Source organism: Meriones unguiculatus, chromosome 2 (genome assembly GCF_030254825.1).
Source record: "Meriones unguiculatus strain TT.TT164.6M chromosome 2, Bangor_MerUng_6.1, whole genome shotgun sequence".
Taxonomy (NCBI): Eukaryota; Metazoa; Chordata; class Mammalia; order Rodentia; family Muridae; genus Meriones; species Meriones unguiculatus.
Window position 1 is genome coordinate 61644951 of NC_083350.1, and position 22356 is coordinate 61667306.

Here is a 22356-nt window from a genome sequence, read left to right on the forward strand (position 1 = left end):
ATCTTGCTGTACTTTAATCTTCTAGCAGTACATATATGAACATACATTTACTCTTTTAAAATCTTTTAAAAGGTCCTTAACGAACTAAAATCTGGCAAGTGCTTCAGAGTTTGGGAAGGTGGGTAGCCAAAATGGAATTTGCTTTTTACTGCCTTATTTTGCTTTTGATAAGGATTCATGCATCAATTCCTTTTATAATTAAAATGAATTCTAATTGAACAAACAAAACACAATAAGACTTAAGTCTTACCATAACCTTCAAATTCTGATCTAAGGGATTCATAATTGTTTGTGTTAATGGAGATATTATCAAATGCCAGACAGGTCCTGTTCTGGGTAGTCTCCATTTATGTTTTCTATGTTAACGTGTTTTCATCTTTACTTCCAGCATAGTATTATGAGGAAATGGTGTTCTCATGGCATCTCTAGCTATGAAGGCAACCCAAAAGATCTGAGTCAGGCATCTATAGCAGCAAAAAATGGTTGACAATGAGAGGCCTCTTTTTTTGTTTTGTTTTGAGCCAATTTCATTTATGTAATAAAATGTGTCCGGTATCATAGTTCATCTCTCTTGCATCCATTGTATACTCTGCTTTCCCCAAGTGGCCAAACTCACCTGCAGATCTTGCGGCATGAAAAGCATACAATGTTTAGTGCTTCTAAATAGGACATGATTTATCCAAAGAAATTACGACAGGAGAAAAAAGCCTCCTGTGTAGAAAATATGGTTTGTATGGATTCTAATACCCAGTGACTAACGAGGACCAAATGAGGCACTTAGCACAGGGCAAGAGCAGTAACTAAAACATAAACCCAACCCTGTCTTGAGTCCAGGTCACTGTGCACTAGGCCTTTCCTAGACTGGAGAGCCAGAGATGATTCCAAATGGAGAGAATAAAGGCAAACCTTTATAGCAACGGGCAGAAGTTGGAAGCACACATGTGATTCGTAAGTCAGAACGATGCACAAGGCAGTCCCAAATATGTCCACTACACTCGACAATTCTGCCATTGGGAACTCCCACTTTGATTGCACAAGGTAGAGGACATTGATTTAAGAAGCACCATAAAAGGGTGACCAGCGCAATATCAGAGGTTAGGGCTATGGAGGGTAACTCTCAGAAATGTCTCTGAAGTCAGGATTCTGAGAACTCTATCAGAATGCTGATGAGTGGCACTTACTGAGTACCTGAGTGTCACAACTCATTTAATCCTCATTACACTATATAAAGCAGATATCTCTGTTGGCCCCATCTCTCAGATTGCTCAGAGAGGTTAGGAAACTGGTCTAAGCTTGTGCCATTAGTTTGTAGCAGTCAGAAGAGGGAAACTTTGATGGAATCCAGTATTCTCTGCTGCCTCTGAGCCACCCTGGGTACTATTAAAACAGAAATTCTAAGATAGGGCCAGCGAATATGCATTATTCTAAGCTCCTTTAATGATTCTCTTATGCCTGGAGTAAGGGCTTTGGAATGCAGTGTGCACTGGCACTGCTGCCTCGCTTATATCATTAGGTAGACTCTGCATTCCTTGGAAGAGCAGTGGTTTCCTACTTGATACTTTCTCCCACCCACTATCCTCAGGACTATTCCAAACATTTAAATCAGTCACTATGAGCCCAGTGGGAAGGTTAAGGATCCAAAGTATGGAAGCCATTATGCCTGGTTATTATCAAAGTTGCACAGGCAGGTCTCTGCAGTCAATTTGGTCACCCTCAGCATTCTTATCTATCTGATGGAGATAATGTCAGAAGAGGAATTTTACAATAATAATGTCATTTAAATAAATTATATTTTTGTGCTATTCTGTGATGAGCATTCTGCAGTTTCTGGGCCTCTGGAACACACCAATTCAGATCCTCAAGGCATCTGAGGAGTAGATGCTTTCATTGCCCTGCCGCAGATAAACAGCTTCTCAGAGAGATCGGCTGCTTGGGTAAGCAATGATAAGGAACAGCCTTATAACCTAGGCACCTTAGCGTCCATGTCGCTTGCTCTTTTTCACACACCTGCCCAGTGTGATTAGCCTTTTCTCTATCCTACGGATATAATGAGTCAAATGAGATGACAGATCTACCAGTAGATACAGGCTGGGCTTGGTTGTGATTAAAACACAGTTCTAAACATCAGTGCCTAAAAACAGCAATCCTTCCTTTCTTTCCCCACATATCCCTTGGAAGTCAGCTGCATGGACTGTGCAGAATGATCATGTGGGGCCTGAAAGAGGCATCCGCCACCCTGAGTGACTCAAGAGAAGCAGAGCCAAGCCATGCAGGCAGTGAGAGCTTCTGCTTGGTTACAAGCAATGCATATTACATTGAGTAATATTCCAAGGACCAAGGCAACTGTGGGCCAAGAGTCCATGAGTGGGAAAGCATTCCAGAGCAGAAAGAACTCACTAATTATAAACAAATAATTAATCTACATAGGATACATGGATTCAAAGACTGCTTTGGATAGTGCTCAACGGAAACAGCATGAAGAATGCTTCTCCCTGTGGAGACATGGTGGCAGCTCACGCTCCAAGCTGAGCCTCCGCATGCTGCAAATCCACCAGCATCTCCTCTGCTATCAGGAATCTAATTATTACTTTGCTCTCTGCTCAATTATTAAAGACAAGGCAGTGAAGAGCCACGGAAGAGGGGAAGTCTGTTTTGTAGCAGTGACAAACTGTATTTCATATGCATAAAAGACCATTGCTTTTACTCTTATAATTGCAATTTCCTGCTCGTTTCCTTTTCAAATTAGTGGATGTAATTGTTTGGTAATAAAATATCAGCATAATATATTAGAAGCAGAGAACAGACGGGCTTAAGGGACAGTTGCCAAGAGAGGAGGGAGAGAAAAGATTGACTAGAATGAGACTACGCAGATCTTGCAGGTCTTTTTCATAGCATGGGTTAGATTATTTTCTCCATCTCTCCCTGCCATCCTTCTATACGCTCATGGAACCAAAGGCAGAGCTACATAAACCAATATTCTCATGCTATCTTAAAATCCATATCTATACAAGCCAAAGCAGAGAAGGGGAAGAGAGCATGAGCTGACAGAATGTCTATAGGGCAGCAGTGTTTTGGGATAACTACTTGAATTTAATAGCAGATTTACACCAAAAGGTCATGTTGCCCTGGGATGATCACTGTACTCTGCATCTTCAGGCATCCACTACAAAGTAAGAATGAAAATTTGCTCTTGATGTAGTCAGTTTTCTTCAGGGATGTGGCCCCTGGTAGATTGCCCATGAATGATCCTATATCCAGGTATATACCAACAGAAGTAACTGGACTCAATGAGTTAATAAAAGAAAATATGAAGTTGAGAGAGGGGTGTGGTAGGAATCTAGAAGTTGGAGAGGGGTGGAGGATAGATATGATCAAAATGTATTGTATACATATATGAAATTGTTGAAAAATAATAGAATACATTTTAAAAATATACTTGTGTCAAGAGGTGCTACTCTATAAATAGCAATCATCAGTGTTATTAGGATTATGATTTGTACCTTTCAGGAGGGAATTATGACAATTCACTTGGGTCACTCTTGGTAAAATACCAAAGGGGGAAATGATTTTCCTAGTTGACTACATATCTGTCATTGTGTACTGCTGGCTATCTCCTAGAGTTCTACTCTGGCTGACCTATTTGTTTTCTCAGAGCCTAGACCATGTCCCAGCATTACTAGCCTAAATAACATAATGTTCTCTATACTGGTGACAAGAAAGGTGCAGGTAAAGTCTTGGAGGAAGCCTATGGAGAGGGGAAGGCTGCTGGGAGCACGCAGCCGCCTCCCCCAATACACCAAAAAGAGAGGCCATGGTTTTTAATGATTGCTCTAATTGAGTGGATGGACCCCATAGGTGAGCCCCAAATTGGGAACCATGGGAGGTTAGAAATTAAACAGCAGCTTCAGTCTGCAACCTCTGGAACCTTGCAGGCTGGTGAGAGGAGATGAAGCTAAAACTGGTTCTATGTTCTGGTGCTCTCTGGTTTGGACACATTGGTATAGTGACCCAGCAGTAAAATTTTAGGGGCATAGGCTCCTCTCCCCAAGGGAGAACTACTCCGGTGGCTCCCGGGAACTCTTAAAACTTCGCATAATAAACTATTTTTATGCAGATTGTGACGACGCTGATGTTCTGGGGGTAGTATTTCCATTTACACTGAAATTATACCTGCTTAGTCCAAGCTGGAGAAGAGCCACTAGGCCCTGGTGACATGGGTCCCAGTGAGGAGAAGCCTAACAGAAGTCTGAGGAAGAGCCTGGTTTGACTCTGGAAGTGTTCCTTAGAGAGGGAAATTTATCCATGTGAAAAAATAACCAAGAGTGGAGACAATCACTTCCAGTCCCAGGTAGAGAAACCAAGTAAGTGCTTAAACTGGAACCTTCTGGCAATGAAATTAGAAAATATGAAAAGCTGGAAGTTTTCTCTCACCTTTTCCCCATCCAAATGTATGTCACTGATGATAGAAGCTTGGTGGAAGTTTTCAAGCTACGATTTGATTGTTATTTGCTGAAAGAGAGAGAGAGAGAGAGAGAGAGAGAGAGAGAGAGAGAGAGAGAGAGAATATGACATCCCCCCCCAAAGGGGGAAGTTAAACTAATTAGTAAAAGTGCCTAGGTGGAGAAACATACCCAGAAGGCCAAGGTTCTCGAGGGACATTTCTTTAATCAGATCAGGAACAGCCCCTTTGGCTCAATATTATCTTCCCTAAAGCAGTACCTTTGGCCTTTTCCTAGTCAAGGTTAAAGAGACATTGTATCAATATGACCTTCAAAGCTACCTTTCAGTTTCTTACTCAATAAACACACAAGTCCTTGAGGAAGACCCACTGTGCACCAGGGAGAAATATGAACATAGCATAAAAATTCTGAAAATACTGAACTGATAGAGTATTGGAAATAGTCAGCCAGAAGCCAGGTTAACCACTAGGGAAAGTACTGTGTAGGCTCAACACTTACGTATTCAGGGAACCCCAGGACCAGGTTTGGGAACACCCAAGAAGCCAGTACTTGATGAGATGGTGAATTTCAGGAAGAGATTCAGCTTCATTCTATACTTTCAATAAAACCTCCTTGTACTGTAGTGGCAGAAAAAGCATCTTTCATTATGCTTACCTGGAAAGTATTCTCATTCCCCACACTCAAATGTAGTGATTCACTGTCTCGTGTAGTAAGGCCAAGCATTGGCTGTGTATTTCTCATCTCTTGAACTACCTAAGAAATTTTGCCATCTCTCACAACTCCCGCAACACGATCTTGAGTAATAGGATGCATGGTGTGTGTATTTACATATTGAATACATGTATATATTAAAGGAAGAGATGATCAATTTGATGTCTGAATGCTTCTGCAAAGGGAATCCAAGTTTGCCTCTTCTCCCATTAGTGAGTATCTCAGGAGTCTTCTAGAATTGGCACAAAACACATGCAAGCTAATAGGACAAGGTTCACACGCATATGCTGCTTAGTGTAAGTGCTGTATTTTATCATCTCAGCTCTCCCCTGGAGGAGCTGCCTGGACTCTGGATGCATTTTCTCAGCCAGTCATTTCCAGCCAAGGGAATCCTTGAAGCTTGGCCCATCATCTCAATGTTTGAATCTTGAATTTCAAGTAGAAAAGCAATAGGCTGGAGCTGAATGCTCTGTGCTCACATCCTTAAGACCCTGCCCCTTGCCCTCTGTTCTACCACTATCCTAAACCAACCTGAAGCACAGTGGTAACTGTCTGTGTCATTGAAACTCGGGGACACTTGACTGCCAATATTTCTTTTATTACTTTTTAACCTCTTTTTTATTAGATCTAATCACCCCTGTAAACCATAAGTTCCTCATAAGGTAGAATCATGAGCCACAAGGCACAGTAAGACACATTTGACTTCAAATTTTAAACATACTCCTCTAGATAGGCTTTATAAAGAAAACAGAATGGAGTAGTTTTGCAATTGTTAGATTTCTCCACTAGGGTAAATATTTGGTAAGAATGTAAAAGAGCTATATATTCATCCCCCTAACAAGAGATTCCCCAGTGGAACCATTTGCAGAAATCTAAAATGTGTTTTCTGCACTTCAAAGACACAATAGATTGCCACATGGCTCATTCCTGGGAATACTAAGGGCAATAGGACCCAGAGTTTGAACTCTGCTTGAAACTCTGCAGAGACTCAGTCGGGCGGCACTGAGAGCTGTTCTCTCAGGCCTGGGCTTCCTTCCTAGAATAGAATAGAGGATAGGTAAGTATTTCTTAGGGACTGGATATGGGTGATGCAGAAATACGCAACCAACGCTTTCTCAAATCTCAGACAGTGAAGGAACTATCAACAGATGCAAGGATGCACACAGATGTCCATTCGCCCTAGGCCTGCAAACAGAGTGCCTTGCTTGTCCACGAGGGCCACTGTGCTCCATCCCCAGACAAGTCTGAGTTGTATCTGTCTGCATCTTAGTTTTACACCCCAGGGGCCTCAGCTGAATTGAAGCTGAAAGGCTTGAGGAAGGATGCTTTCAGACAAACTCTCCTACATTGACTTAGAATAGGAGAAAAAAGTCTTCAAAAACAAGGGCAAACAGACAACTTAAACAAGAGCATGTCAAAATTGTCAACTGTTCTTCTGTGACAGTATTACCACCACCACCAAAGCAAATTGCTTCTAATTATTTCTGGGGCTTTTTTAAAAAAAATCATTTTAACATTGAGTGAACACAATCTGAATTCATGTTAATAGAATCTACTCTTCCTACTCTTAGAATCAGCTGCAGGGGTCTGGAGAGATGGGTAAGAGAACTGGCTGCTCTTCTAGACGACCCATATTTGGTTCCCAGCACCTATATCATGAAGTGTGTAAACTACAGCTTCAGCTCTATGGGACCTGATGCCCTATTCTGAACTCTACAGGTCCCTGTGCACACACACACACACACACACACACACACACACACACACCAGAGCAGGGGACAGTCAATAATTAACTCAAAGAGCTATCTGCTTGTAACACAAAATCTTTCTGACCACCTTCTCAAGTTTCACAATACACACAAGGAGACATGATTGACAAGCCCAGCAGATTCGTGGAATAAGTCACTACATTTCAATGCCCTTTATCCTCATGTGAAAGAAAAAGGGAAAGGAAATGGTGAAATGGTGCAAAGAAGAAAACAAAGACCACTGAATCCAGCCACACACAAGAGAAGGGAAATAACTGGCTCAGAGGTTGAGGAAACCTGGGACTCCGTAACTGAATGCAGATAAACCGTTGGTCAGAAAACTGTAAAAAGCAGTGGCACTTACCTGTGCAGCATTGACTTTGGGTAGTCTCTAAGTAGAACTGACGGCATTGCAAACACAATAAGCAGCTCTAGACAAACTGGAATAGCAATCAGTTCAAGAGCTGAGAAGCATTCACACTTTTGCTGTTGTCAACGCTTTCGGTAGCTTTCATTTTCAATGGTAAGCACAACTTCTGTATAGTGTTGTCAAAACTGCAATGAAGTTATGTCATTGAATATTAAAGGCCCAACCCAGGAGTGCAAACACACAGATTTTCATGCTCACGCCTAAACATCAAGACAAATATGTCTAATTTCATAAAAACCTGGCCAGCCCCAGGGAGGCTGACAATTATATACGTATTGTTACCCGAGTATGCTAGAATAAAGAAACCTGGCTCTGATCAATGTATGAGACTAAAAAGGAAGAGGAAGGAGGGAGGAAGGGGAAAACCAGAAGAATCATCAGAGAGCCAGTTCAAATTGGCCGTCTGGGCTTATAAGTTCCTTGTCAAATATGCCGACTAATGAGGCATTTGATTCCAGCAGGATGGGGCCTACATATAATGAGCAATTTTGAAAATTCATATGACTAGGTTATAGTGTGATATTGGAAAACTTGAAGAAGCCAAGACTACATGGAAGAGATAAGAAACAGGCCTCTGGGGGCCTCCTATTACATGCCAGGACATTTGGTCTCCATCCTGAAGGCAGTAGCAGCCCCAGCAGGATTCTAAGCACGAGTGAGGTCATACTTGTTTCTTAGAAAAATTACTTTGGCTTCAAAGTAAAAATTGGATCAAGGCAGTAAAGCTGGAAATACATAGAACAGTAAAGGATCAAATGTCTTAAGAGTCCCTGAACTGGGACAACTATTAAGGAAACAAAGCATGCCCAGCTCTGAGAGAAAAGAGATCAGCATGCTTGGCACTGACTTGAGTGATGGGTTAAAGGGAAAAGAGTGGTAAGGGAAAACAATTAGATTTCTTGGGTCACAGTATGATAGTCAGTAATTCATGATTCTAAAATATTACTATGTACCATATTGATACTATGTTTTATCCCAGTGTACAGATACAGTAAGGCATGTTAATTTGCCTAATTATGACATAGTGTGTCTAAGATGCAGAAGTTCAGCCTCAGTAAATTGAATGGAGAGTCCATCATCTAATCAGTGTGTCACTGTCATGATCAGAAGCCCTGAGTAAGTGTGTAGGGAGCAAGTGGAGCCTTGAGAGATTGTGTGCTTTTTGCATGATCTCAAGGGCTACAGTGCCCCAGACCCATGGAGATGGCAAAGCCTTTGCCAAGTGAGGCTCATTGAAATAGAAAAGCCTTCTTGTGTTCCAAGTATGGTGCTTACAGTGTGTACAGAGAGCATTGACCACTAATAAATGTACCAAATCTCTAGGTAATGTAGTCAGTACAATCCATCACTGCAAGCACAGCCCCCACTAGCCCACCTTTTCTGTATGTATATCTGTCATTTCTTCAGTATGTGGTGTTTTTATTCCTATGTCACCCAAGTCAGGTTTTCAGCACCAACATGTACAGGACTCAGTAATTCATGTGTTTGGAGAGCTCAATGGAGAAAGACAGAGTCTGAATTTAGGAATCAAATTAGAAGAGGAGCAGAGGGTTACCAGAGAACGACAATGAGGGTGGTTTGAAAGAAAACAGATATTGCAGAAAAAGTGGGATCCTGAAGATCTCAAGAGAAAAGATATCAAGCAGATCCTGAATGAACAAGGAAGTCAAGGCCATGTGCTGCAGAAAACAGGAAAAGACCTGAAAAGGTTCTATGGATTCAGCCATCTGGAGGCCATTAAAGATTGTGACACCATTCATGTGGCATACTTTCATGAACGGATAGGAAGACTGCAATGAGTTAAATGAATGGAAAGGGAAGAGAGGGGTAACAATTCTCAGTATGAAAAATAATGGGATGAGAGAGAGGAACTGTTTAGATAAAGAAGGCACAGAGGCAACAGAGTGCTGAAGAATTCAGCTACAGAAGGGAGAGAATATCTAGGAAGTGTGGAGATAGGAGTGAGTCAAAAGTAGGATGGCTGTGGGCAGTAGATGTCTAAAGAGGAGTGGCAAGGTTCTAGAAGGACCACCTTTAGGAAGAAAAGAGCGTCATAGACAGAGAAGTGGGTGGGAATTTGTGAAACAGCTGTGGCTCCCCATTGACATGGGAACATTACCCACCATCATAAAAATACATCCTTTCTTGAGCATCTCCCCTGTGTCAGGTGTTGGAGTACATAGTAACTATACATAGGTGCCTCCAATTCTGATTCTTCCCTTACAATGTTGCCATAGTGACCTTCATCTTATACACAAGTACCATGAGTACAGGAGTGTGTCTGGTTCCAAAGCCCAGGGTTTGCAGAATGATTTGAGATTTGAGTATATACATATGTTTAGAATGGGCAGGCAAGCCATGGACAGGTGCAGGATCTAAGTAAGTAAATGAATCGAGACATGGGTAGTGAGGTGACAGATGTGGAGTCCTTGAGTGTGGCCCCAAAGCAAAGAATAAAGCAGAGCAGAATCTAGCAGTCCTCATTCTGATGGGAAGTCAAGTGTGAGAGGACTAAAGATTTTAAGAGCCTTTAAGCACAGGTGGCTGTGCCTTAGGAAAGCTAAACTGTAAAATTTCACCTGAAACTCCAACCTTGGACAGCCTGTAGTCCTGGGAAGACAGACATGGTAAGGGCAAACATTTCCTGAGGCTGAGATAATTAGCTCTGGACTGAGCCCTGGTATTTACGACCTCATTTCTCCTCTTCTCTTTCTCCACATTTTCTCATTTCTCTCCTTCAAGATGCAAGTTAGATCTTGCTTCCTTAATGAAACATGTCTTGTCCTACATTGCTCTTCCTGGATCTAACCTTTTAGCACACAGAGTCTTAGTCATGTCCCATCTGAGTCCTGAATTATGTACATAGCTGCCTGTTCTTTTTGTTTGTTTGGTTGGTTTTGTTTTTGTTTTTGTTTTCTCCATGAGTCTGTGTGGCATAGCTCAAAGATCTGATCTGGTTTGGAGTCAATGAGACCTGGTTAACACGATTTGATCTATCCAATTGACAGTCTATCTGTGTATAAGGTATAACATTGTCATGGGACAATCAGAACTGGAGAAGCCTACACACAATTATTGTGTGCTCCAAAATCTGATATGAGATGTTCAATAAGTAAGAACATTTTTTTATGATCACCAGTAATTGTTTTGTTTTCCTTAATTTCTATCACATTATTTATTTATCTATTTATTTGTGTGTGTGCATGTACATACAAATATATGCCACAGTGCACACGTAGAAATCAGAGGAGAGCTTAGAGGGGTCCATTCTCTCCTTTCATCAGGTGAGTCCTAGGGGTCAACTAAGGTCACCGGCCTTACCGAGAAGTACCTTTACCTGGTGAGTCATCTCACCATCCCATTAAGCAGTATTTTTGTGTGACATGATATTATATGTCCTCAGAAAAATCTATGGACCACCTGATATGGTAAAAGGACCTTTACCTTTTAGGCCAGTACCTTTGTTTCAAAACCACCCATACTGGTATGCCTTAGTTGGCAGACGGTGTTTATACTGATCCCTGGGTGTGGCTATGAAGTTCTCTAACCAGACTTTAGAGCCAGAAAGAGTAAACATAGAGCCTGTGGGTGATGCAACAACAAAGGGAGCTCATAGATCTAGAGCAGAAAAAACATCACCCCCTTCAGAGAGAGATGTCCATTAATGAAAGACTAAAAGGAAATGGAAGGTACAAAAACTGGGTTTTGAAAATAATTTAGTGACCAAACTATTGCAGGTTTAAAGAAGCCAACAAGAGTTTTCAAAGCACCCAGATGTTAGTATGGCATTGGGACATTGCCATTCTAGACCATAAGAAGCAAACAGAGGGAGAAAATGGTGTCGCCAGTACTGAGAGCTAGAGACCTGAAAGATGGCCCAGCTGTCAGGACGGTCAGCTACAGAAACTGCCCCTAACAGGACTACTGTTCAAAGAAAGAAGAGAGAAGGGAAGAAACACTGTGATCTCCCTCCTCCAACCCCAACACAGTATAATGCTCCTCATTTGCTGACCTCCAACAGGAAGACAGGTAGAAGGCTGCAAAGGAGTCTGGAGGATGCAGATTATAGAGCTCAACATCCTGGGGCAGAAATCTGGATATCAGAGGACAGAGAAAGATAGGGATAGGCATGGCAGATGGAAATGGTACAACACAATTAACAAACATGGATAGTAACTGGGGGAATGTTTATAACATGTTCATCCATCAAAGGGCTAACACACTCAGTGCTACATATCTAATTCCTATTGCTGTCTGCTCAGTAATATTTGGGAGATAAAGAAATCAAGAAACGCCCATTTAGGCAGAATAGGAGCAATACCAGCAAAATGTGCTGGTCTCTCGACTCTGCATTCAGCAACACATCAACGGGCCACTGTCCATCTATCTACCATAGTCATACCAGTCTGATAGCTATCACTATCACATGACACCACCAGGAATATCTAAGCTAGGGCCCAGCACGTGGAAGGGAAGCGACCTACACTTAGACAGCCTGTGCCAGAAAAAAAAAGAAAAGGAAAAGAAAAGAAAAGAAAAGAAAAGAAAAGAAAAGAAAAGAAAAGAAAAGAAAAGAAAAAGAGTGCTAGCCAGCTAAAACAAACATCCCAGAAGGATGTATAGAAAGTCTTCCTCTCAGGAGTCTCTGGTAGCGTAGCACAGGCAGTAGCCACACACATGCTGGTGGCATTGGAAAAAGACTCCATTTAGCTCACACACCAGTGGTTATTTTCTTCCTGGAAGCGAAAGCAGTCTAGGAAATAAGCAATGGTGCTCAGGGGATTAGCAGTGCGGCCCCTGCCTGGAACAGGTGGTGGCTCAGCAGGCTGGAAAGACTGGAGCCCTCTATCCCTTCCCAAAAACAACTGTGAGTTTTATTAAGAGACGCTTAGATTTGATGAGAGTGGGAATTACACAGAACTCATCTCACTGCCATTCGACTCTATTGACTAAGTTTCTTTTCCCAAGACCTTGTGATGTGAGTACTGTAGAGACTGGTAAGATAGAAGCTGGTTCCTATAAGCCCCATTTTCAGGTACTGGAATCATGAATATACAGGAACTTTCCATGTAGGATTTGTGCCAGTGATGGTCTCCATAAAGATAGCATGTAGGAGGGGGATGATAATAGTACCAACCCTTCTATCTTTATCATTTTGGTCTTGCAATATAACATATAAAAAAAATCTTTGAAAAGACAAATGTTAAGTATCATAAAGTGGGCCAAAATGTATCTTCAGATACTACCAAACCAAGAAGTTAAAACTTTCTTTGGATTAAAATATAAATATTCATAACACATATATGTATATGGGTATATATGAAACATTAATATAGAATATATGTTTAAAAGTACATGTATTTCACACTTATAGGTATATAAAGTGTGTATTTGTATAGTTAAAATATTTTTATTTTTAATTTATTTTTATTAATTACAATTTATTGACTTTGTATCCCAGCTGTAGCCCCCTTCCTCTTACCCTTCCAATCCCACCCTCTCTCCCTCATCTTCTTCTATGCATCTCCCTCGATCCACTGATAGGGTAGGTCCTCTTCCCCTTCCATCTGATCCTAGCCTATCAGGTCGAATCAGGACTGGCTGAATTGTCTTCCTCTGTGGCCTGGTAAGGTTGCCCCCACCCTCCAGGAGGAGGTGATCAAAGAGCCAGCCACTGACTTCATGTCAGAAACAGTCCCTTTTGCCATTACTAAGGAACCCACTTGGACAGTGAGATGCCATGGGCTACATCTGTGCAGGGGTTCTAACTTATCTCCAGGAATGGTCCTTGGTTGGAGTATCAGTCTCAGAAAAGACCCTCATGCCTAGATTTTTTTAAATTTTTTAATTTATTTTTTTCTTTTTTATTTTTTTATTTTTATTATCATTTAACAATTTATTCAATTTGTATCTCGGCCACAGCTCCCTCACTCAACTCTTTCCAATCCCATCCTCACTCCCTCTTCTTCCCCTACGTCCCTCCCCTAGTCCACTGATAGGGGAGTTCTTCCTCCCCTTCTATTTGACCCTAGCCTATCAGGTCTCATCAGAACTGGTTGCATTGTCTTCCTCTGTAGCCTTCCAAGGCTGCACACCCCAGGGGAAGGTGATCAGAGGGCCTGCCACTGAGTTCAAGCCAAAGAAAGCCCCTGCTCCCCTTACTAGGGAACCCACTTGGAGACTGAGTCTATGTTCTCATCTGAGCACAAGTTTTAGGTACTTGTTGTCCTTGGTTGGGGTATCAGTCTTTTCAGGGCCCCCAGGTCTCAGTTTTTACAGCTCTGTTGGTCTCCTTTTGGAGCTAATGTCTCCTCCAGGTCTTTCTAGCTCCCTCTTCTTTCCTAAGATTACCTGAACCTTGCCCAAAATTTGGTTCTGAGTCTCAGCCTCTGAGTTAATACCTTGATCAGTAGTTTTTCAAAGGCTACCTGTGGTAGGTTCCTGTCTTGTTCCCTGTCTTCTCCTGTTTACAATGTCTATCACATTTGTTCTCCTGAATGAGGACTGAGCATTTTCTCTAGTTTCTTCCTTGTTGTTTAGCTCCTTTAGGAGTATAAATTTTAGTATGTTTATCCTATATTATACGGCTAATATCCACTGAAGAGTAAGACTATACCAAGGGTGTCTTTCTGCTTCTGGGTTACCTCACTTAAGATGACCTTTTCTAGTTTCCACCAGTTACAGGTAGATTTCATGATTTCCTTGTTTTTCATAGCTGTGTAGTATTCCATTGGGTAAATGTACCACAATTTCTGTAACCATTTCTACAGTGAGGGACATGTAGGTTGTTTCCAGCTTCTGGCTATTACAAATAGAGCTGCTACGAACAAGGTTGAGCATATGTCATTGTTGTATAGTTAAGCATCTTTTGGATATATTCCTAGAAGTGGTTTAGCTGCATTTTGAGGGAGCACTATTCCTAACATTCTGAGAAATAGCCAGATTGATTTCCAAAGTGGCTGTAAAAGTTTACATTCCCACCAGCAATGGAAGAGGGTTCCTCTTTCTCCACATCCTCTCCAGCATGTGATGTCACTTGAGGGTTTTTTTTTTTCAATGCAGTTTATTCAGGAACCTTGAACAATCATCTGAGCCTGGGGAAAGCCAGCCCACAGCTTAAATAGCCTCTGGGTAGCCAGCCCCAGCATGCCACGTGGGCAATGCAGATAGGTCCACATACATGGAAGCTAGCCAGATCCTCAGCCTTAGCCAAATGTGGAATTGTTCGTGACAGAGAGCACTCACCATCGGGAAGGTAGAAGGCAGAAACCAGCTCCATCTTTAAGGCGCGGCATTACACAGCTCTCTACAGTTCCCCCTTTTTGTTTTAGACGCATCAGGCAAGAGTAGAGGTCTGATCTCTGATATTAGAAATAAATTGGGACTTTGTACTGATGTTCATTTAGGTGTCATCCACCCAAAGAGCATCAGACCCGTCCTATACCTTTTTCTCAGAGGCGGGACCTGGGGCATCAACCTGCATGCAATCAGACATGCTCTTCTCTGGGTCCAAAGCAGCTGACCCTGAGTGCAGTGCTTAGCCTCGCATCCTGAGCATAACATTTTAGCTTTTTATGGTAGCCAACCATGCTTGGGGAGAATGTCCTGCTTCAATGGCTGTAAAGGCCTGAATGATCAAGGCTGCATCACACTGTTGTGAGACTCTAATCTTGCATATATACCACAGGCAAACCAAGGAGACCAACACCAGAAGGCCTGCTAACGCTCCCATGCCCGCCCATTCCTTCAGATGATTCATGGCTGCAGCAATCCATGGTGATAATCCTGTGGCTAGTCCTGCGTCCACTCTGGTAGAATTTACTGTGACAATGGCCACTCTCAGCTGCTCCATCGTACTATCGAATTCTCCAGTCCAATTACCTAAAATATAGCTAGACAATTGTTTAGACAGATTTGCAGCACAGGGAAAATTCTCATGTTGTATGCTAGTGACTCAAAGTCCAGCATACTTTCATTGACAGCCAAGTTGAGCGATTTGCCATAGGGTATCAATTTGCTCCTGCACGAGGTCAATCCTCTGATTGAACACCATCAAGCTTCCTTTTAGTTGAGCATTAATTCCTTTTTGTACATCTAAGGCATGAGCTACATTGGCTAAAAGGTTATTCAGGGTCTGAGCAGTCTGCACAGTATGACTCATGGCTAATGCCGCAGTGGTAGCTCCAACAGCCGCCAATGAGATGGCAGTAACAATGGCGGCTGTAATTCCAAGATCCCTTTTCTGTCTGAAGAGAGTCATAGCGTGAGGGGCATCAACGGGCACAGGCACCCAGCGAGGCATGTGAGTAACCAGCTAGTAAATTTACTAGCATTCCAGCATTTGGCAAAAAGCAAGTATCATTACCACAATTACTTGGCTCTATCTGGCTAATAATGAATAAAAATGGGGGATATAAACAAACAGGTGTGGGCTTATAGGAAATATTATGAGAAGCCTTAACCCCCTCCTTGGAACATCCTGCATCAGTTCTAGAACTAGCAGTAGTGGTATCGGAGGTCTGAGTAGGTTCAGGAGACCATTTCCCCCAGGGGCGAGACGTGTTCCATGTAAATTGACTAACTCCATGTTTTCCTCCACTTTTGAAAGTCATTTAAGGTTCTTAAATTATTTTTCCCTTTTTTTCTTTAAATTTTTCATCAATTACACTTTATTCATTCTGCATCCCCCCATAAGTCCCTCCCTCCCCTCCCAATCCCACCCTCCCTCCTCCCTCTGCATGAATTTATTTATTTTTTATTAATTACAGTTTATTCACTTTGTATCCCAGCTGTAGCTGTTTCTGCTGCTCTCCTTGTGGAGCTCCTGTGCCCTCCACATCCTTCTATCTCCCCCTTCTTTCATAAGATTCCCTGCACTGTGCCCAAAGTTTGGCTATGAGTCTCAGCATCTGCTTTCATACTCTGCTGGATAGAGTCTTCCAGAGGCCCTCGGTGATAGGTTCCTGTCCCGTTCCTTGTTTTCTTCCTCTTCTGATGTATGTCCAGTTTGCCTTTCTGAATGAGGATGGATCATCTTACCCAGGGTCCTCCTTCTTTCTTAGCTTCTTTAGATGTATAGATTTTAGTATGTTTATCCTATTAGATGTCTAATATCCACTTAGAAGTGAGTATATACCATGTGTCTTTCTGTTTCTGGGATACCTCACTGAGGATGATCTTTTCTAGTTCCCATCACTTGCCTGCAAATTTCACGATTTCCTTGTTTTTAATTGCTGAGTAGTATTCCATTGTGTGTATGTACCACAGTTTCTGTATCCATTCCTCAACTGAGGGACATCTGGGTGGTTTCCAGCTTCTGGCTATTACAAATAAAGCTGCTATGAACATGACTGGAATAAAATGACAACCTACAGATTGGGAATGGATCTTCATCAACCCTATATCTGACAGAGGGCTAATATCCAGAATATGTAAAGAACTCAAAAAGTTAAACAACAACAAATCAAGTAATCCAATTTTAAAATGGGATACAGAGCTAAACAGAAAATTCTTAATAGAGAAATAACGAATGGCAGAGAAACACTTAAAGAAATGCTCAACATCTTTAGCTATAGCTATAAAGTAAGTGCAAATCAAAACGACCCTGAGATTTCATCTGACACCCATCAGAATGGTGAAGATCAAAAACTCGAGTGACAACACATGCTGGAGAGGATGTGGAGAAAGGGGAACCCTCCTCCATTGCTGGTGGGAATGTAAACTTGTACAACCACCTTTGAAATCAATCTGGCACTTTCTCAGACATTTAGGAATAGTGCTACCTCAAGATCCAACTATACCACTCCTAGGCATATATCCAAAAGATGCTCAAGTATACAAAAACATCTTTCTTAACCTGAATAGTGGTAGTACATGCTTTTAATCTCAGTGATAGAGGCAGCAGATCTCTGTGAGTTTAAGGCCAGCCTCACCTATAGAGTGAGTTTCAGGATTTCCAGGGACACGTGTCTCAGATAAATAAAACAAAATAACAATAACAAAAACAACAACAATAATAAATACAATATCTTCCTTGTTCCTTATTTGTTCTGAACACCATCATCTCTTTCCTGTTTTTTTTTTTTTTAACCTCTGAGCTGGCTTCCCAGCTTACACTGTTGTGTCCTTTGATCAGCATTCAACATAAATCATAATAAATCAACATAAATCATGATGCCTATCTATCAATGGTTTTCTATTTCATTCACAGAAAACACAAAGTCTCTTGTGTCCTCAAGCTCCCGTCTCTCTGAACATCTCATCCCGATTCATTCTGAACATATTATACACCTCTTTATCATTTGAATACACCATACCTTAAGATCAATAAATCAATGAAATATGAGTAAGAATACATGTCACATCCAAGAAGAGTCAGCAAAAAGTAAATCAACCCCTTGACCCCTTGTGTAGAGGCCTGTGTACATGTGCTTCAGGTGGTAGATACCAGATAGAATAATTCCCCTTAATCTCTATCCCTAAGTCTGAAATATAGTCCAGTTTCTTGGAAAACTACTTGGACCTGCAACTGATATTACACATACAAAAAAATAAATCCGTGCACTGTTGAAGCACTGACATTCGGAAATCTTCTGTTCCTGCACCACCTTTCCATTTATGATGAACATAGAGGCCAGAGGACTCTGAAAATAGAGCACAATGAGAAATATATATATTTTATGAAGCTGGATGTAAAAAGTGGTCAGTAAGAAAAACAGAGAATCTGAAAAAATAAAAGTATTCTTTAAGAAGTGAAAGTGGGCTGCATGGTTTTTTGGAGCATGCCCTTAATCCCAACATTCGGGAGTCAGAAGCAGGCAGATCTCTGAGTTCAAGGCCAGGCTGGTCTACAGAGCCAGCTTCAGGACAGCCAATGCTTTTAGCACAGAGAAAACCTGTCTTTAAAAAAGGAAGAAAAAAGAAAATAAAAAGTGGAAGTAGGAGTGGAGGGATGGCTCAGCTCTGAAAGACTAGGCTTACAACCAAAAAGATAAAAAGTGGAAGTAGTAGACCAAATGAAAGAATGAAGGGCATGACAAGGAGGAGTAAGATTTAGAAAAGCAGAAAAGAGCCTTTTATTTGGACCCATGACTAGAATAAAAACATGATTGATGACAGGGATAGTGACAATTGTACTGGTGGTGATGATGATGACAACGCTGATGATGATCATGATGATTGGATGTCACAATGATGATAATGATCATGAAGATAATCTTAATGATGGTGATGGAAATGATGATAGTGCTGGTAGTGTTGATGCCGCTGCTGATAATGACAATGATGGGGGTACATATGGAGAGGAGGGCTCACTCAAAATTGAAACCAGTTAAGATTATAGAGACAGGCTGATAAGTCATCAATCAGTAAAGCCAATTTACAGAAGTACAAACATTAGACAAGTCCCAAGCATAAAGTACATTTCACAGGAGCAAGTGTTACTTAAAATTCAATTTACCCTCTTTTTATTGATTTAGGGTAGCTGTTTAATTAGCTTTTAGCATTGTGTATGGTTTATGGTTATAATTTCAACCCAAGTTAAAAGTAAGAAAGTGAACCACACTCTTGATTTGTGGACAAAATATCTAACTGCTCCAGATCTCTCAGCTGTCCCCTTGCCACACTCTGATTTAGCAGTGTCTCTGACCTGGTGGATTGCTTCTAAGTCATCCCACCGGGTTCTTTGAACTTGTACTGTGAAGAACTTCTCCCATAAGACAGTCTCACTAGAGCTGAGATAACACATCTTCTCCCAGAGTTTCAAGTGATAGATTGTCTGATAAGAATGAAAGAGGAAAAAAAAAAAAAGAACATTTGTTTTCTAGAAAGGGCTTCATCCTCAATATTCAAAACAACAGAAAAATGGAAGCTAAGAAGCTCACTTTTAGCCCCACCATGCCTTGCCCATAGTCAAGACTAAAAGTTGAATGTGAATGTAACCTCACTCAGGGAGAACCCCACAGGAGACAGCTTCTCCTTAAGCTGTAAGCCTCAGGTTAATATGCACATGGTGACCAAATTCGAACTTCACACCAGACCCTGTGTTTTCACCATTTTTCTTGAAGCTCTGCTAAATATACACAGTTTATTCTCATAGGAAAGAGGCTGGCTGATGGTAGCCCAGCTGCACCCATGTCATCCTTTCCTTCTTCTGACAGGATCACACACTTTGCGTCAGCTACATTAAAAAGGGCAAACTCAGAGATTACTTTCTGAGAGACTTTATAATGTAGACAACTAATGGAAAGTAAATATTACCTAAAGTTCTAAAAATGTGACGGGGCTGAAGTGGATACAAACATAGCATATGAAGAAATGCTCTATTTTAGGGATGTTTCTATTTGTGGGAATTGCAATAAGTTGGAAGAGGGTGTGCCCTTTGAAAAAGATGTTTTCTAAAAAACCCACTAGAATTTTATTTTCAACTTCTTCTCCTGCATAAATGTAAAATGTCTACCCTACCAGTTCATGAGCCTAGCTCTCTCTCTCTCTGTCTCCTTCTCTCTTTTTTCTCTCTCCCTTCCCCCCTCTCGTACACACAAAAAAAGACAGGCAGACAGAGACAGACATAGAGACAAAAAAGAGAGAAATAAGGATATAAAGAAGAGGGAGATAAAGAGACACAAAGACAAAGATGAGAGAGAGAAAAGAGACAGGAGAGAGACAGAGACAGCTGGACAGAAAGAATGGACAAAAAGGAGAGGAAGGCAGAGAGATGGGGATCGGAAAAGTTATAAAGACACAGAGAGTGGAGAAAGAAATTAAGAGTTAAGAGCTTAGTTGGATATCCAAAATATATAAAGAACTCAAGAAATTAGATAACAATAAACCAAACAACCCAATTTTAAAATGAAATATGGAGCTAAAGAGAGAATTCTCAACAGAGGAATCTCTAATAACCAAGAAGCACTTAAAGAAAGGCTGAAAGTCATGAGGGAAATGCAAATCAAAGGGAGTCTGAGATTTTACCTTACACCCATCAAAATAAAATCAGAAACTCAAGCAACATATGCTGCTGAGGATTTGGAGAAAGAGGAACACTCCTCCATTGCTGATGGGAGCACAAACTGGTACAGCCACTTTGAAAATCAATCTTGCAGTGTCTCAAAAAATTGAGAATAGTCCTACCTCAAGACCTACCTTAGCATACATCCAAAAGATGGCTCACCAAACCACTTGCTCAACTATGTTGATTTATTTGTAATAGCCAGAAACTGGAAACAATCTAGATGTTCCTCAACTGAAAAAATGGATAAAGAAAATATGATACATTTACACAATGGAATATTACTCAGATATTAAAAACAATGACATCATTAACTTGCAGGCAAATGTATGGAACTAGAAAGATCATCCTAAGTGAGGTAACCCAGGCCCAGAAAGACACATGTGGTATGTACTTACTTATAACTGGATATTAGCCATAAAATACAGGATAATCACACTACAATCCACAGACCCAAAGAAGCTAAGTAACAAGTAGGGCCCAACGGAGGATGCTTGAATCTCACTGATAAAAGAAAATAAAATAGTTATCTGTGGTGGATGGAGGGAGAGACCTCTAAGACTTCCAATGGAATGAAGGGGATACCAACCCAGCAACAAAAATCAAAGACTCACAAATTGTCCTGCTTATGAGAGGAACAGGCATAAAGAGGGATCAGAAAGCGAGGGAATGGCCAACCGATGACTGGTTCAACTTCAGTCTCATGCTGTGAGAGAGAGCCTATCCCTGAAACTATCAATAATATTCTGCTAGGCCTTCTGGTGTTGGTCTCCTTGGTTTGCCTGTGGTATATATGCAAGATTAGAGTCTCACAACAGCGTAATGCAGCCATGACCAATCAGGCCTTTACAGCCATTGAAGCAGGACAGTCTCCCCAAGCTTGGTTGGCTACCATAAAAAGCTAAAATGTTACGCTCAGGATGCGAGGCTAAGCACTGCACTCAGGGTCAGCTGCTTTGGACCCAGAGAAGAGCATGTCTGATTGCATGCGGGTTGATGTCCCAGGTCCGGCCTCTGAGAAAAAGGTATTGGACGGGTCTGATGCTCTTTGGGTGGATGACACCTAAATGAACATCAGTACAAAGTCCCAATTTATTTCTAATATCAGAGATCAGACCTCTACTCTTGCCTGATGCGTCTAAAACAAAAAGGGGGAACTATAGAGAGCTGTGTAATGCCGCGCCTTAAAGATGGAGCTGGTTTCTGCCTTCTACCTTCCCGATGGTGAGTGCTCTCTGTCACGAACAATTCCACATTTGGCTAAGGCTGAGGATCTGGCTTGCTTCCATGTATGTGGACCTATCTGCATTGCCCACGTGGCACACTGGGGTTGGCTACCCAGAGGCTATTTAAGCTGTGGGCTGGCTTTCCCCAGGGTCAGATGATTGTTCAAGGTTCCTGAATAAACTGCATTGAAAATAATAATAATAATAATAATAATAATAATAATAATAATATTCTGCTATACTTGTAAACAAGAGGCTAGTGTAATTGTCATCTGAGGGGCTTCACCCAGCAGCTGATGAAAACAGTTGCAGAGACCCACAAAGATTAGGCAGAATTTGGGGCATCATAAGGAAAAATGGGAGGAAGGATTGGAAGATTCAGAGTGTTCAAAGACACCACAAGAAAACCCACAGAATCATCTAACCTCAGCCCATAAGGACTCATAGACACTGAACCACCAACCAGAGAGCATCTATGGAATGGTCCTAGACCTCTTACACATATATAACCAGATGGATAGCTTGGCCCTCATATGAGACTTCCAACAGCAGGAGCACAGGCTGTTTTTGACTCTCTTGCCTGCCTTTGGATCCCTTCCTCCTAAATGGGAGGCCTTGTCTAGCATCAAAAAAAGAAGAAATGCCAAGTCCTACATCAACTTGATATGCCAACTCAGGTTGATATTCATGGGAGGTCTCCCCTTTTTCTGAGGAGAAAGGGAGGGAGATATAAGAAGAGGGAAAGAGAGAGGGAGGAACTGGAAGGAGATGGGTC

At 41.5% G+C, this 22356-nt stretch overlaps 1 long non-coding RNA gene across 1 annotated transcript; it reads right to left on the reverse strand.

Moving 5' to 3' along the window:
- Window positions 1-16139: 16139 nt before the first annotated feature.
- LOC132652141 (uncharacterized) lies at window positions 16140-20590 on the reverse strand. Its single transcript, XR_009589624.1, has 3 exons — window positions 20490-20590; window positions 18997-19125; window positions 16140-17992 (listed from the first exon to the last, which is right to left on the reverse strand). It is a non-coding gene; the product is annotated as an uncharacterized LOC132652141 (long non-coding RNA).
- Window positions 20591-22356: the final 1766 nt, after the last annotated feature.